The sequence below is a fragment of the Ranitomeya variabilis genome, chromosome 1, assembly GCF_051348905.1.
Source record: "Ranitomeya variabilis isolate aRanVar5 chromosome 1, aRanVar5.hap1, whole genome shotgun sequence".
In the NCBI taxonomy this organism is placed as follows: Eukaryota; Metazoa; Chordata; class Amphibia; order Anura; family Dendrobatidae; genus Ranitomeya; species Ranitomeya variabilis.
In genome coordinates, this window is record NC_135232.1 from 69,526,734 (window position 1) to 69,540,772 (window position 14,039).

Below are 14,039 nucleotides of genomic sequence, written 5' to 3' on the forward strand. Positions count from 1 at the left end.
CAGCTGCCGGCCGGCACCCTCTCGTGACTCGCTCATCTCCGCTCAAGAGGATGCACGCTGGAGGGAGGCTCAAGGGCAGGAGGCCCAAACCGCAGCAGATAGCCGCGCACCAGCGGCCCACTCACAGGTCCAGCTCCAGCCCGAAGGCTGCGAGATGGGGATGCTGCAGGTGCCCTCCCGTGAGCGAGCGGGCGGGCCTGCCTGCCCCTGCAGACAAGCAGAGCAAGCCATGTCGTCACCAAGTCAATGAGATGCAAATGAGGTGATCATTCCCCACCAGCCAGGGGGCCAAAAAAGGGCCAAAGTGTCAAGCAAAGGCAACAACCTCAAACAAACCAAGAAAGCAGCGACACGACACAGGGAAGGTGGCATCCTTCCCCCACAAGGGGGAGCCAAAGGCCACATCTGCCTGCTTTGAGCTTCTCCAAAGTCTCACTTTGGCTCAGCAGAGCATCTTTAGTGTTCTGTCTTTGACCATAGGAAATCAGGGGAAAGCGCGAACGCAGTCCCCCACTACCACAAATTATGCAGTCGAGTTTCCCGCATTTGGGGAAATCGCAGGGGTCAGCACACCCGGAGTGCAATGGATGAGCCTCACCCTGGGAGAACCACCTTAGTGATCATGGTATCTCCCCTGCCAGGTAAGTATGAGTTGGGGCCCGCCGGCCCGACGAGCGCCCCTCCGACGCAGCTCCCCAACATCGCGGAGTCTCGGGCCCGAAAGGGAGGGGGCGGGGGTGGCGTTCGGCACAGACCGCACGGAGGCTCCTCGAGTGGGAGGCGCCGGTCGCTCCCGACGCCCACTCCGCCCCCCCCAGGGCAGGCCGAGCTCAAGTCCAAAGCCACCCAAGATGCACAGCAGCAGCCTGAGTCATTTGCATAGAGGAGCGTTGGCTCCGCCCCAGCAGCCTCACGCTGCTGCGCTGGCCTGAGAACATGCTGTAGACAGCTCGAGCTCCAGCTGCCGGCCGGCACCCTCTCGTGACTCGCTCATCTCCGCTCAAGAGGATGCACGCTGGAGGGAGGCTCAAGGGCAGGAGGCCCAAACCGCAGCAGATAGCCGCGCACCAGCGGCCCACTCACAGGTCCAGCTCCAGCCCGAAGGCTGCGAGATGGGGATGCTGCAGGTGCCCTCCCGTGAGCGAGCGAGCGGGCGGGCCTGCCTGCCCCTGCAGACAAGCAGAGCAAGCCATGTCGTCACCAAGTCAATGAGATGCAAATGAGGTGATCATTCCCCACCAGCCAGGGGGCCAAAAAAGGGCCAAAGTGTCAAGCAAAGGCAACAACCTCAAACAAACCAAGAAAGCAGCGACACGACACAGGGAAGGTGGCATCCTTCCCCCACAAGGGGGAGCCAAAGGCCACATCTGCCTGCTTTGAGCTTCTCCAAAGTCTCACTTTGGCTCAGCAGAGCATCTTTAGTGTTCTGTCTTTGACCATAGGAAATCAGGGGAAAGCGCGAACGCAGTCCCCCACTACCACAAATTATGCAGTCGAGTTTCCCGCATTTGGGGAAATCGCAGGGGTCAGCACACCCGGAGTGCAATGGATGAGCCTCACCCTGGGAGAACCACCTTAGTGATCATGGTATCTCCCCTGCCAGGTAAGTATGAGTTGGGGCCCGCCGGCCCGACGAGCGCCCCTCCGACGCAGCTCCCCAACATCGCGGAGTCTCGGGCCCGAAAGGGAGGGGGCGGGGGTGGCGTTCGGCACAGACCGCACGGAGGCTCCTCGAGTGGGAGGCGCCGGTCGCTCCCGACGCCCACTCCGCCCCCCCCAGGGCAGGCCGAGCTCAAGTCCAAAGCCGCCCAAGATGCACAGCAGCAGCCTGAGTCATTTGCATAGAGGAGCGTTGGCTCCGCCCCAGCAGCCTCACGCTGCTGCGCTTGGCTGAGAACATGCTGTAGACAGCTCGAGCTCCAGCTGCCGGCCGGCACCCTCTCGTGACTCGCTCATCTCCGCTCAAGAGGATGCACGCTGGAGGGAGGCTCAAGGGCAGGAGGCCCAAACCGCAGCAGATAGCCGCGCACCAGCGGCCCACTCACAGGTCCAGCTCCAGCCCGAAGGCTGCGAGATGGGGATGCTGCAGGTGCCCTCCCGTGAGCGAGCGAGCGGGCGGGCCTGCCTGCCCCTGCAGACAAGCAGAGCAAGCCATGTCGTCACCAAGTCAATGAGATGCAAATGAGGTGATCATTCCCCACCAGCCAGGGGGCCAAAAAAGGGCCAAAGTGTCAAGCAAAGGCAACAACCTCAAACAAACCAAGAAAGCAGCGACACGACACAGGGAAGGTGGCATCCTTCCCCCACAAGGGGGAGCCAAAGGCCACATCTGCCTGCTTTGAGCTTCTCCAAAGTCTCACTTTGGCTCAGCAGAGCATCTTTAGTGTTCTGTCTTTGACCATAGGAAATCAGGGGAAAGCGCGAACGCAGTCCCCCACTACCACAAATTATGCAGTCGAGTTTCCCGCATTTGGGGAAATCGCAGGGGTCAGCACACCCGGAGTGCAATGGATGAGCCTCACCCTGGGAGAACCACCTTAGTGATCATGGTATCTCCCCTGCCAGGTAAGTATGAGTTGGGGCCCGCCGGCCCGACGAGCGCCCCTCCGACGCAGCTCCCCAACATCGCGGAGTCTCGGGCCCGAAAGGGAGGGGGCGGGGGTGGCGTTCGGCACAGACCGCACGGAGGCTCCTCGAGTGGGAGGCGCCGGTCGCTCCCGACGCCCACTCCGCCCCCCCCAGGGCAGGCCGAGCTCAAGTCCAAAGCCGCCCAAGATGCACAGCAGCAGCCTGAGTCATTTGCATAGAGGAGCGTTGGCTCCGCCCCAGCAGCCTCACGCTGCTGCGCTGGCCTGAGAACATGCTGTAGACAGCTCGAGCTCCAGCTGCCGGCCGGCACCCTCTCGTGACTCGCTCATCTCCGCTCAAGAGGATGCACGCTGGAGGGAGGCTCAAGGGCAGGAGGCCCAAACCGCAGCAGATAGCCGCGCACCAGCGGCCCACTCACAGGTCCAGCTCCAGCCCGAAGGCTGCGAGATGGGGATGCTGCAGGTGCCCTCCCGTGAGCGAGCGAGCGGGCGGGCCTGCCTGCCCCTGCAGACAAGCAGAGCAAGCCATGTCGTCACCAAGTCAATGAGATGCAAATGAGGTGATCATTCCCCACCAGCCAGGGGGCCAAAAAAGGGCCAAAGTGTCAAGCAAAGGCAACAACCTCAAACAAACCAAGAAAGCAGCGACACGACACAGGGAAGGTGGCATCCTTCCCCCACAAGGGGGAGCCAAAGGCCACATCTGCCTGCTTTGAGCTTCTCCAAAGTCTCACTTTGGCTCAGCAGAGCATCTTTAGTGTTCTGTCTTTGACCATAGGAAATCAGGGGAAAGCGCGAACGCAGTCCCCCACTACCACAAATTATGCAGTCGAGTTTCCCGCATTTGGGGAAATCGCAGGGGTCAGCACACCCGGAGTGCAATGGATGAGCCTCACCCTGGGAGAACCACCTTAGTGATCATGGTATCTCCCCTGCCAGGTAAGTATGAGTTGGGGCCCGCCGGCCCGACGAGCGCCCCTCCGACGCAGCTCCCCAACATCGCGGAGTCTCGGGCCCGAAAGGGAGGGGGCGGGGGTGGCGTTCGGCACAGACCGCACGGAGGCTCCTCGAGTGGGAGGCGCCGGTCGCTCCCGACGCCCACTCCGCCCCCCCCAGGGCAGGCCGAGCTCAAGTCCAAAGCCGCCCAAGATGCACAGCAGCAGCCTGAGTCATTTGCATAGAGGAGCGTTGGCTCCGCCCCAGCAGCCTCACGCTGCTGCGCTGGCCTGAGAACATGCTGTAGACAGCTCGAGCTCCAGCTGCCGGCCGGCACCCTCTCGTGACTCGCTCATCTCCGCTCAAGAGGATGCACGCTGGAGGGAGGCTCAAGGGCAGGAGGCCCAAACCGCAGCAGATAGCCGCGCACCAGCGGCCCACTCACAGGTCCAGCTCCAGCCCGAAGGCTGCGAGATGGGGATGCTGCAGGTGCCCTCCCGTGAGCGAGCGAGCGGGCGGGCCTGCCTGCCCCTGCAGACAAGCAGAGCAAGCCATGTCGTCACCAAGTCAATGAGATGCAAATGAGGTGATCATTCCCCACCAGCCAGGGGGCCAAAAAAGGGCCAAAGTGTCAAGCAAAGGCAACAACCTCAAACAAACCAAGAAAGCAGCGACACGACACAGGGAAGGTGGCATCCTTCCCCCACAAGGGGGAGCCAAAGGCCACATCTGCCTGCTTTGAGCTTCTCCAAAGTCTCACTTTGGCTCAGCAGAGCATCTTTAGTGTTCTGTCTTTGACCATAGGAAATCAGGGGAAAGCGCGAACGCAGTCCCCCACTACCACAAATTATGCAGTCGAGTTTCCCGCATTTGGGGAAATCGCAGGGGTCAGCACACCCGGAGTGCAATGGATGAGCCTCACCCTGGGAGAACCACCTTAGTGATCATGGTATCTCCCCTGCCAGGTAAGTATGAGTTGGGGCCCGCCGGCCCGACGAGCGCCCCTCCGACGCAGCTCCCCAACATCGCGGAGTCTCGGGCCCGAAAGGGAGGGGGCGGGGGTGGCGTTCGGCACAGACCGCACGGAGGCTCCTCGAGTGGGAGGCGCCGGTCGCTCCCGACGCCCACTCCGCCCCCCCCAGGGCAGGCCGAGCTCAAGTCCAAAGCCGCCCAAGATGCACAGCAGCAGCCTGAGTCATTTGCATAGAGGAGCGTTGGCTCCGCCCCAGCAGCCTCACGCTGCTGCGCTGGCCTGAGAACATGCTGTAGACAGCTCGAGCTCCAGCTGCCGGCCGGCACCCTCTCGTGACTCGCTCATCTCCGCTCAAGAGGATGCACGCTGGAGGGAGGCTCAAGGGCAGGAGGCCCAAACCGCAGCAGATAGCCGCGCACCAGCGGCCCACTCACAGGTCCAGCTCCAGCCCGAAGGCTGCGAGATGGGGATGCTGCAGGTGCCCTCCCGTGAGCGAGCGAGCGGGCGGGCCTGCCTGCCCCTGCAGACAAGCAGAGCAAGCCATGTCGTCACCAAGTCAATGAGATGCAAATGAGGTGATCATTCCCCACCAGCCAGGGGGCCAAAAAAGGGCCAAAGTGTCAAGCAAAGGCAACAACCTCAAACAAACCAAGAAAGCAGCGACACGACACAGGGAAGGTGGCATCCTTCCCCCACAAGGGGGAGCCAAAGGCCACATCTGCCTGCTTTGAGCTTCTCCAAAGTCTCACTTTGGCTCAGCAGAGCATCTTTAGTGTTCTGTCTTTGACCATAGGAAATCAGGGGAAAGCGCGAACGCAGTCCCCCACTACCACAAATTATGCAGTCGAGTTTCCCGCATTTGGGGAAATCGCAGGGGTCAGCACACCCGGAGTGCAATGGATGAGCCTCACCCTGGGAGAACCACCTTAGTGATCATGGTATCTCCCCTGCCAGGTAAGTATGAGTTGGGGCCCGCCGGCCCGACGAGCGCCCCTCCGACGCAGCTCCCCAACATCGCGGAGTCTCGGGCCCGAAAGGGAGGGGGCGGGGGTGGCGTTCGGCACAGACCGCACGGAGGCTCCTCGAGTGGGAGGCGCCGGTCGCTCCCGACGCCCACTCCGCCCCCCCCAGGGCAGGCCGAGCTCAAGTCCAAAGCCGCCCAAGATGCACAGCAGCAGCCTGAGTCATTTGCATAGAGGAGCGTTGGCTCCGCCCCAGCAGCCTCACGCTGCTGCGCTGGCCTGAGAACATGCTGTAGACAGCTCGAGCTCCAGCTGCCGGCCGGCACCCTCTCGTGACTCGCTCATCTCCGCTCAAGAGGATGCACGCTGGAGGGAGGCTCAAGGGCAGGAGGCCCAAACCGCAGCAGATAGCCGCGCACCAGCGGCCCACTCACAGGTCCAGCTCCAGCCCGAAGGCTGCGAGATGGGGATGCTGCAGGTGCCCTCCCGTGAGCGAGCGAGCGGGCGGGCCTGCCTGCCCCTGCAGACAAGCAGAGCAAGCCATGTCGTCACCAAGTCAATGAGATGCAAATGAGGTGATCATTCCCCACCAGCCAGGGGGCCAAAAAAGGGCCAAAGTGTCAAGCAAAGGCAACAACCTCAAACAAACCAAGAAAGCAGCGACACGACACAGGGAAGGTGGCATCCTTCCCCCACAAGGGGGAGCCAAAGGCCACATCTGCCTGCTTTGAGCTTCTCCAAAGTCTCACTTTGGCTCAGCAGAGCATCTTTAGTGTTCTGTCTTTGACCATAGGAAATCAGGGGAAAGCGCGAACGCAGTCCCCCACTACCACAAATTATGCAGTCGAGTTTCCCGCATTTGGGGAAATCGCAGGGGTCAGCACACCCGGAGTGCAATGGATGAGCCTCACCCTGGGAGAACCACCTTAGTGATCATGGTATCTCCCCTGCCAGGTAAGTATGAGTTGGGGCCCGCCGGCCCGACGAGCGCCCCTCCGACGCAGCTCCCCAACATCGCGGAGTCTCGGGCCCGAAAGGGAGGGGGCGGGGGTGGCGTTCGGCACAGACCGCACGGAGGCTCCTCGAGTGGGAGGCGCCGGTCGCTCCCGACGCCCACTCCGCCCCCCCCAGGGCAGGCCGAGCTCAAGTCCAAAGCCGCCCAAGATGCACAGCAGCAGCCTGAGTCATTTGCATAGAGGAGCGTTGGCTCCGCCCCAGCAGCCTCACGCTGCTGCGCTGGCCTGAGAACATGCTGTAGACAGCTCGAGCTCCAGCTGCCGGCCGGCACCCTCTCGTGACTCGCTCATCTCCGCTCAAGAGGATGCACGCTGGAGGGAGGCTCAAGGGCAGGAGGCCCAAACCGCAGCAGATAGCCGCGCACCAGCGGCCCACTCACAGGTCCAGCTCCAGCCCGAAGGCTGCGAGATGGGGATGCTGCAGGTGCCCTCCCGTGAGCGAGCGAGCGGGCGGGCCTGCCTGCCCCTGCAGACAAGCAGAGCAAGCCATGTCGTCACCAAGTCAATGAGATGCAAATGAGGTGATCATTCCCCACCAGCCAGGGGGCCAAAAAAGGGCCAAAGTGTCAAGCAAAGGCAACAACCTCAAACAAACCAAGAAAGCAGCGACACGACACAGGGAAGGTGGCATCCTTCCCCCACAAGGGGGAGCCAAAGGCCACATCTGCCTGCTTTGAGCTTCTCCAAAGTCTCACTTTGGCTCAGCAGAGCATCTTTAGTGTTCTGTCTTTGACCATAGGAAATCAGGGGAAAGCGCGAACGCAGTCCCCCACTACCACAAATTATGCAGTCGAGTTTCCCGCATTTGGGGAAATCGCAGGGGTCAGCACACCCGGAGTGCAATGGATGAGCCTCACCCTGGGAGAACCACCTTAGTGATCATGGTATCTCCCCTGCCAGGTAAGTATGAGTTGGGGCCCGCCGGCCCGACGAGCGCCCCTCCGACGCAGCTCCCCAACATCGCGGAGTCTCGGGCCCGAAAGGGAGGGGGCGGGGGTGGCGTTCGGCACAGACCGCACGGAGGCTCCTCGAGTGGGAGGCGCCGGTCGCTCCCGACGCCCACTCCGCCCCCCCCCAGGGCAGGCCGAGCTCAAGTCCAAAGCCGCCCAAGATGCACAGCAGCAGCCTGAGTCATTTGCATAGAGGAGCGTTGGCTCCGCCCCAGCAGCCTCACGCTGCTGCGCTGGCCTGAGAACATGCTGTAGACAGCTCGAGCTCCAGCTGCCGGCCGGCACCCTCTCGTGACTCGCTCATCTCCGCTCAAGAGGATGCACGCTGGAGGGAGGCTCAAGGGCAGGAGGCCCAAACCGCAGCAGATAGCCGCGCACCAGCGGCCCACTCACAGGTCCAGCTCCAGCCCGAAGGCTGCGAGATGGGGATGCTGCAGGTGCCCTCCCGTGAGCGAGCGGGCGGGCCTGCCTGCCCCTGCAGACAAGCAGAGCAAGCCATGTCGTCACCAAGTCAATGAGATGCAAATGAGGTGATCATTCCCCACCAGCCAGGGGGCCAAAAAAGGGCCAAAGTGTCAAGCAAAGGCAACAACCTCAAACAAACCAAGAAAGCAGCGACACGACACAGGGAAGGTGGCATCCTTCCCCCACAAGGGGGAGCCAAAGGCCACATCTGCCTGCTTTGAGCTTCTCCAAAGTCTCACTTTGGCTCAGCAGAGCATCTTTAGTGTTCTGTCTTTGACCATAGGAAATCAGGGGAAAGCGCGAACGCAGTCCCCCACTACCACAAATTATGCAGTCGAGTTTCCCGCATTTGGGGAAATCGCAGGGGTCAGCACACCCGGAGTGCAATGGATGAGCCTCACCCTGGGAGAACCACCTTAGTGATCATGGTATCTCCCCTGCCAGGTAAGTATGAGTTGGGGCCCGCCGGCCCGACGAGCGCCCCTCCGACGCAGCTCCCCAACATCGCGGAGTCTCGGGCCCGAAAGGGAGGGGGCGGGGGTGGCGTTCGGCACAGACCGCACGGAGGCTCCTCGAGTGGGAGGCGCCGGTCGCTCCCGACGCCCACTCCGCCCCCCCCAGGGCAGGCCGAGCTCAAGTCCAAAGCCGCCCAAGTTGCACAGCAGCAGCCTGAGTCATTTGCATAGAGGAGCGTTGGCTCCGCCCCAGCAGCCTCACGCTGCTGCGCTGGCCTGAGAACATGCTGTAGACAGCTCGAGCTCCAGCTGCCGGCCGGCACCCTCTCGTGACTCGCTCATCTCCGCTCAAGAGGATGCACGCTGGAGGGAGGCTCAAGGGCAGGAGGCCCAAACCGCAGCAGATAGCCGCGCACCAGCGGCCCACTCACAGGTCCAGCTCCAGCCCGAAGGCTGCGAGATGGGGATGCTGCAGGTGCCCTCCCGTGAGCGAGCGGGCGGGCCTGCCTGCCCCTGCAGACAAGCAGAGCAAGCCATGTCGTCACCAAGTCAATGAGATGCAAATGAGGTGATCATTCCCCACCAGCCAGGGGGCCAAAAAAGGGCCAAAGTGTCAAGCAAAGGCAACAACCTCAAACAAACCAAGAAAGCAGCGACACGACACAGGGAAGGTGGCATCCTTCCCCCACAAGGGGGAGCCAAAGGCCACATCTGCCTGCTTTGAGCTTCTCCAAAGTCTCACTTTGGCTCAGCAGAGCATCTTTAGTGTTCTGTCTTTGACCATAGGAAATCAGGGGAAAGCGCGAACGCAGTCCCCCACTACCACAAATTATGCAGTCGAGTTTCCCGCATTTGGGGAAATCGCAGGGGTCAGCACACCCGGAGTGCAATGGATGAGCCTCACCCTGGGAGAACCACCTTAAGCTACGTTCACATTTGCGTTGTGCGCCGCAGCGTCGGCGCCGCAGCGCACAACGCAAACAAAAACGCGGCAAAATGCACGCTAAAACGCTGCGTTTTGCGCCGCATGCGTCGTTTTTGGCCGCAAGTTGGACGCAAAAAAAATGCAACTTGATGCGTTTCTTGCGTCCAACGCTTGCGGCCATGCGGCGCTAAACGCAGCACAACGCATGTCCATGCGCCCCCATGTTAAATATAGGGGCGCATGACGCATGCGGCGCCGCTGCGGCGCCCGGCGCTGACCGCAAATGTGAACGTAGCCCTAGTGATCATGGTATCTCCCCTGCCAGGTAAGTATGAGTTGGGGCCCGCCGGCCCGACGAGCGCCCCTCCGACGCAGCTCCCCAACATCGCGGAGTCTCGGGCCCGAAAGGGAGGGGGCGGGGGTGGCGTTCGGCACAGACCGCACGGAGGCTCCTCGAGTGGGAGGCGCCGGTCGCTCCCGACGCCCACTCCGCCCCCCCCAGGGCAGGCCGAGCTCAAGTCCAAAGCCGCCCAAGATGCACAGCAGCAGCCTGAGTCATTTGCATAGAGGAGCGTTGGCTCCGCCCCAGCAGCCTCACGCTGCTGCGCTGGCCTGAGAACATGCTGTAGACAGCTCGAGCTCCAGCTGCCGGCCGGCACCCTCTCGTGACTCGCTCATCTCCGCTCAAGAGGATGCACGCTGGAGGGAGGCTCAAGGGCAGGAGGCCCAAACCGCAGCAGATAGCCGCGCACCAGCGGCCCACTCACAGGTCCAGCTCCAGCCCGAAGGCTGCGAGATGGGGATGCTGCAGGTGCCCTCCCGTGAGCGAGCGGGCGGGCCTGCCTGCCCCTGCAGACAAGCAGAGCAAGCCATGTCGTCACCAAGTCAATGAGATGCAAATGAGGTGATCATTCCCCACCAGCCAGGGGGCCAAAAAAGGGCCAAAGTGTCAAGCAAAGGCAACAACCTCAAACAAACCAAGAAAGCAGCGACACGACACAGGGAAGGTGGCATCCTTCCCCCACAAGGGGGAGCCAAAGGCCACATCTGCCTGCTTTGAGCTTCTCCAAAGTCTCACTTTGGCTCAGCAGAGCATCTTTAGTGTTCTGTCTTTGACCATAGGAAATCAGGGGAAAGCGCGAACGCAGTCCCCCACTACCACAAATTATGCAGTCGAGTTTCCCGCATTTGGGGAAATCGCAGGGGTCAGCACACCCGGAGTGCAATGGATGAGCCTCACCCTGGGAGAACCACCTTAGTGATCATGGTATCTCCCCTGCCAGGTAAGTATGAGTTGGGGCCCGCCGGCCCGACGAGCGCCCCTCCGACGCAGCTCCCCAACATCGCGGAGTCTCGGGCCCGAAAGGGAGGGGGCGGGGGTGGCGTTCGGCACAGACCGCACGGAGGCTCCTCGAGTGGGAGGCGCCGGTCGCTCCCGACGCCCACTCCGCCCCCCCCAGGGCAGGCCGAGCTCAAGTCCAAAGCCGCCCAAGATGCACAGCAGCAGCCTGAGTCATTTGCATAGAGGAGCGTTGGCTCCGCCCCAGCAGCCTCACGCTGCTGCGCTGGCCTGAGAACATGCTGTAGACAGCTCGAGCTCCAGCTGCCGGCCGGCACCCTCTCGTGACTCGCTCATCTCCGCTCAAGAGGATGCATGCTGGAGGGAGGCTCAAGGGCAGGAGGCCCAAACCGCAGCAGGTAGCCGCGCACCAGCGGCCCACTCACAGGTCCAGCTCCAGCCCGAAGGCTGCGAGATGGGGATGCTGCAGGTGCCCTCCCGTGAGCGAGCGGGCGGGCCTGCCTGCCCCTGCAGACAAGCAGAGCAAGCCATGTCGTCACCAAGTCAATGAGATGCAAATGAGGTGATCATTCCCCACCAGCCAGGGGGCCAAAAAAGGGCCAAAGTGTCAAGCAAAGGCAACAACCTCAAACAAACCAAGAAAGCAGCGACACGACACAGGGAAGGTGGCATCCTTCCCCCACAAGGGGGAGCCAAAGGCCACATCTGCCTGCTTTGAGCTTCTCCAAAGTCTCACTTTGGCTCAGCAGAGCATCTTTAGTGTTCTGTCTTTGACCATAGGAAATCAGGGGAAAGCGCGAACGCAGTCCCCCACTACCACAAATTATGCAGTCGAGTTTCCCGCATTTGGGGAAATCGCAGGGGTCAGCACACCCGGAGTGCAATGGATGAGCCTCACCCTGGGAGAACCACCTTAGTGATCATGGTATCTCCCCTGCCAGGTAAGTATGAGTTGGGGCCCGCCGGCCCGACGAGCGCCCCTCCGACGCAGCTCCCCAACATCGCGGAGTCTCGGGCCCGAAAGGGAGGGGGCGGGGGTGGCGTTCGGCACAGACCGCACGGAGGCTCCTCGAGTGGGAGGCGCCGGTCGCTCCCGACGCCCACTCCGCCCCCCCCAGGGCAGGCCGAGCTCAAGTCCAAAGCCGCCCAAGATGCACAGCAGCAGCCTGAGTCATTTGCATAGAGGAGCGTTGGCTCCGCCCCAGCAGCCTCACGCTGCTGCGCTGGCCTGAGAACATGCTGTAGACAGCTCGAGCTCCAGCTGCCGGCCGGCACCCTCTCGTGACTCGCTCATCTCCGCTCAAGAGGATGCACGCTGGAGGGAGGCTCAAGGGCAGGAGGCCCAAACCGCAGCAGATAGCCGCGCACCAGCGGCCCACTCACAGGTCCAGCTCCAGCCCGAAGGCTGCGAGATGGGGATGCTGCAGGTGCCCTCCCGTGAGCGAGCGAGCGGGCGGGCCTGCCTGCCCCTGCAGACAAGCAGAGCAAGCCATGTCGTCACCAAGTCAATGAGATGCAAATGAGGTGATCATTCCCCACCAGCCAGGGGGCCAAAAAAGGGCCAAAGTGTCAAGCAAAGGCAACAACCTCAAACAAACCAAGAAAGCAGCGACACGACACAGGGAAGGTGGCATCCTTCCCCCACAAGGGGGAGCCAAAGGCCACATCTGCCTGCTTTGAGCTTCTCCAAAGTCTCACTTTGGCTCAGCAGAGCATCTTTAGTGTTCTGTCTTTGACCATAGGAAATCAGGGGAAAGCGCGAACGCAGTCCCCCACTACCACAAATTATGCAGTCGAGTTTCCCGCATTTGGGGAAATCGCAGGGGTCAGCACACCCTGAGTGCAATGGATGAGCCTCACCCTGGGAGAACCACCTTAGTGATCATGGTATCTCCCCTGCCAGGTAAGTATGAGTTGGGGCCCGCCGGCCCGACGAGCGCCCCTCCGACGCAGCTCCCCAACATCGCGGAGTCTCGGGCCCGAAAGGGAGGGGGCGGGGGTGGCGTTCGGCACAGACCGCACGGAGGCTCCTCGAGTGGGAGGCGCCGGTCGCTCCCGACGCCCACTCCGCCCCCCCCAGGGCAGGCCGAGCTCAAGTCCAAAGCCGCCCAAGATGCACAGCAGCAGCCTGAGTCATTTGCATAGAGGAGCGTTGGCTCCGCCCCAGCAGCCTCACGCTGCTGCGCTGGCCTGAGAACATGCTGTAGACAGCTCGAGCTCCAGCTGCCGGCCGGCACCCTCTCGTGACTCGCTCATCTCCGCTCAAGAGGATGCACGCTGGAGGGAGGCTCAAGGGCAGGAGGCCCAAACCGCAGCAGATAGCCGCGCACCAGCGGCCCACTCACAGGTCCAGCTCCAGCCCGAAGGCTGCGAGATGGGGATGCTGCAGGTGCCCTCCCGTGAGCGAGCGGGCGGGCCTGCCTGCCCCTGCAGACAAGCAGAGCAAGCCATGTCGTCACCAAGTCAATGAGATGCAAATGAGGTGATCATTCCCCACCAGCCAGGGGGCCAAAAAAGGGCCAAAGTGTCAAGCAAAGGCAACAACCTCAAACAAACCAAGAAAGCAGCGACACGACACAGGGAAGGTGGCATCCTTCCCCCACAAGGGGGAGCCAAAGGCCACATCTGCCTGCTTTGAGCTTCTCCAAAGTCTCACTTTGGCTCAGCAGAGCATCTTTAGTGTTCTGTCTTTGACCATAGGAAATCAGGGGAAAGCGCGAACGCAGTCCCCCACTACCACAAATTATGCAGTCGAGTTTCCCGCATTTGGGGAAATCGCAGGGGTCAGCACACCCGGAGTGCAATGGATGAGCCTCACCCTGGGAGAACCACCTTAGTGATCATGGTATCTCCCCTGCCAGGTAAGTATGAGTTGGGGCCCGCCGGCCCGACGAGCGCCCCTCCGACGCAGCTCCCCAACATCGCGGAGTCTCGGGCCCGAAAGGGAGGGGGCGGGGGTGGCGTTCGGCACAGACCGCACGGAGGCTCCTCGAGTGGGAGGCGCCGGTCACTCCCGACGCCCACTCCGCCCCCCCCAGGGCAGGCCGAGCTCAAGTCCAAAGCCGCCCAAGATGCACAGCAGCAGCCTGAGTCATTTGCATAGAGGAGCGTTGGCTCCGCCCCAGCAGCCTCACGCTGCTGCGCTGGCCTGAGAACATGCTGTAGACAGCTCGAGCTCCAGCTGCCGGCCGGCACCCTCTCGTGACTCGCTCATCTCCGCTCAAGAGGATGCACGCTGGAGGGAGGCTCAAGGGCAGGAGGCCCAAACCGCAGCAGATAGCCGCGCACCAGCGGCCCACTCACAGGTCCAGCTCCAGCCCGAAGGCTGCGAGATGGGGATGCTGCAGGTGCCCTCCCGTGAGCGAGCGAGCGGGCGGGCCTGCCTGCCCCTGCAGACAAGCAGAGCAAGCCATGTCGTCACCAAGTCAATGAGATGCAAATGAGGTGATCATTCCCCACCAGCCAGGGG

General features: G+C 62.1%; 13 non-coding genes and 1 pseudogene across 13 annotated transcripts; all 14 read right to left on the reverse strand.

Annotated features, from left to right (window-relative positions):
- Nucleotides 1-485: 485 nt before the first annotated feature.
- Nucleotides 486-649, reverse strand: LOC143801079 (U1 spliceosomal RNA). The gene has a single exon (XR_013220726.1). It is a non-coding gene; the product is annotated as a U1 spliceosomal RNA (small nuclear RNA).
- A 798-nt stretch (nt 650-1,447) lies between these two features.
- On the reverse strand, nt 1,448-1,611 carry LOC143801080 (U1 spliceosomal RNA). Its single transcript, XR_013220727.1, has one exon. It is a non-coding gene; the product is annotated as a U1 spliceosomal RNA (small nuclear RNA).
- Nucleotides 1,612-2,409: 798 nt separating this feature from the next.
- Nucleotides 2,410-2,573, reverse strand: LOC143801081 (U1 spliceosomal RNA). The gene has a single exon (XR_013220728.1). It is a non-coding gene; the product is annotated as a U1 spliceosomal RNA (small nuclear RNA).
- Nucleotides 2,574-3,371: 798 nt separating this feature from the next.
- On the reverse strand, nt 3,372-3,535 carry LOC143801082 (U1 spliceosomal RNA). Its single transcript, XR_013220729.1, has one exon. It is a non-coding gene; the product is annotated as a U1 spliceosomal RNA (small nuclear RNA).
- Nucleotides 3,536-4,333: 798 nt separating this feature from the next.
- Nucleotides 4,334-4,497, reverse strand: LOC143801083 (U1 spliceosomal RNA). Its single transcript, XR_013220730.1, has one exon. It is a non-coding gene; the product is annotated as a U1 spliceosomal RNA (small nuclear RNA).
- Nucleotides 4,498-5,295: 798 nt separating this feature from the next.
- Nucleotides 5,296-5,459, reverse strand: LOC143801084 (U1 spliceosomal RNA). Its single transcript, XR_013220731.1, has one exon. It is a non-coding gene; the product is annotated as a U1 spliceosomal RNA (small nuclear RNA).
- Nucleotides 5,460-6,257: 798 nt separating this feature from the next.
- On the reverse strand, nt 6,258-6,421 carry LOC143801085 (U1 spliceosomal RNA). The gene has a single exon (XR_013220732.1). It is a non-coding gene; the product is annotated as a U1 spliceosomal RNA (small nuclear RNA).
- A 798-nt stretch (nt 6,422-7,219) lies between these two features.
- LOC143801087 (U1 spliceosomal RNA) lies at nt 7,220-7,383 on the reverse strand. The gene has a single exon (XR_013220733.1). It is a non-coding gene; the product is annotated as a U1 spliceosomal RNA (small nuclear RNA).
- A 795-nt stretch (nt 7,384-8,178) lies between these two features.
- On the reverse strand, nt 8,179-8,342 carry LOC143801088 (U1 spliceosomal RNA). Its single transcript, XR_013220734.1, has one exon. It is a non-coding gene; the product is annotated as a U1 spliceosomal RNA (small nuclear RNA).
- Nucleotides 8,343-9,136: 794 nt separating this feature from the next.
- LOC143801320 (U1 spliceosomal RNA) lies at nt 9,137-9,272 on the reverse strand (annotated as a pseudogene).
- Nucleotides 9,273-10,397: 1,125 nt separating this feature from the next.
- Nucleotides 10,398-10,561, reverse strand: LOC143801089 (U1 spliceosomal RNA). Its single transcript, XR_013220735.1, has one exon. It is a non-coding gene; the product is annotated as a U1 spliceosomal RNA (small nuclear RNA).
- A 794-nt stretch (nt 10,562-11,355) lies between these two features.
- Nucleotides 11,356-11,519, reverse strand: LOC143801090 (U1 spliceosomal RNA). Its single transcript, XR_013220736.1, has one exon. It is a non-coding gene; the product is annotated as a U1 spliceosomal RNA (small nuclear RNA).
- A 798-nt stretch (nt 11,520-12,317) lies between these two features.
- LOC143801269 (U1 spliceosomal RNA) lies at nt 12,318-12,481 on the reverse strand. Its single transcript, XR_013220888.1, has one exon. It is a non-coding gene; the product is annotated as a U1 spliceosomal RNA (small nuclear RNA).
- A 794-nt stretch (nt 12,482-13,275) lies between these two features.
- Nucleotides 13,276-13,439, reverse strand: LOC143801091 (U1 spliceosomal RNA). The gene has a single exon (XR_013220737.1). It is a non-coding gene; the product is annotated as a U1 spliceosomal RNA (small nuclear RNA).
- Nucleotides 13,440-14,039: the final 600 nt, after the last annotated feature.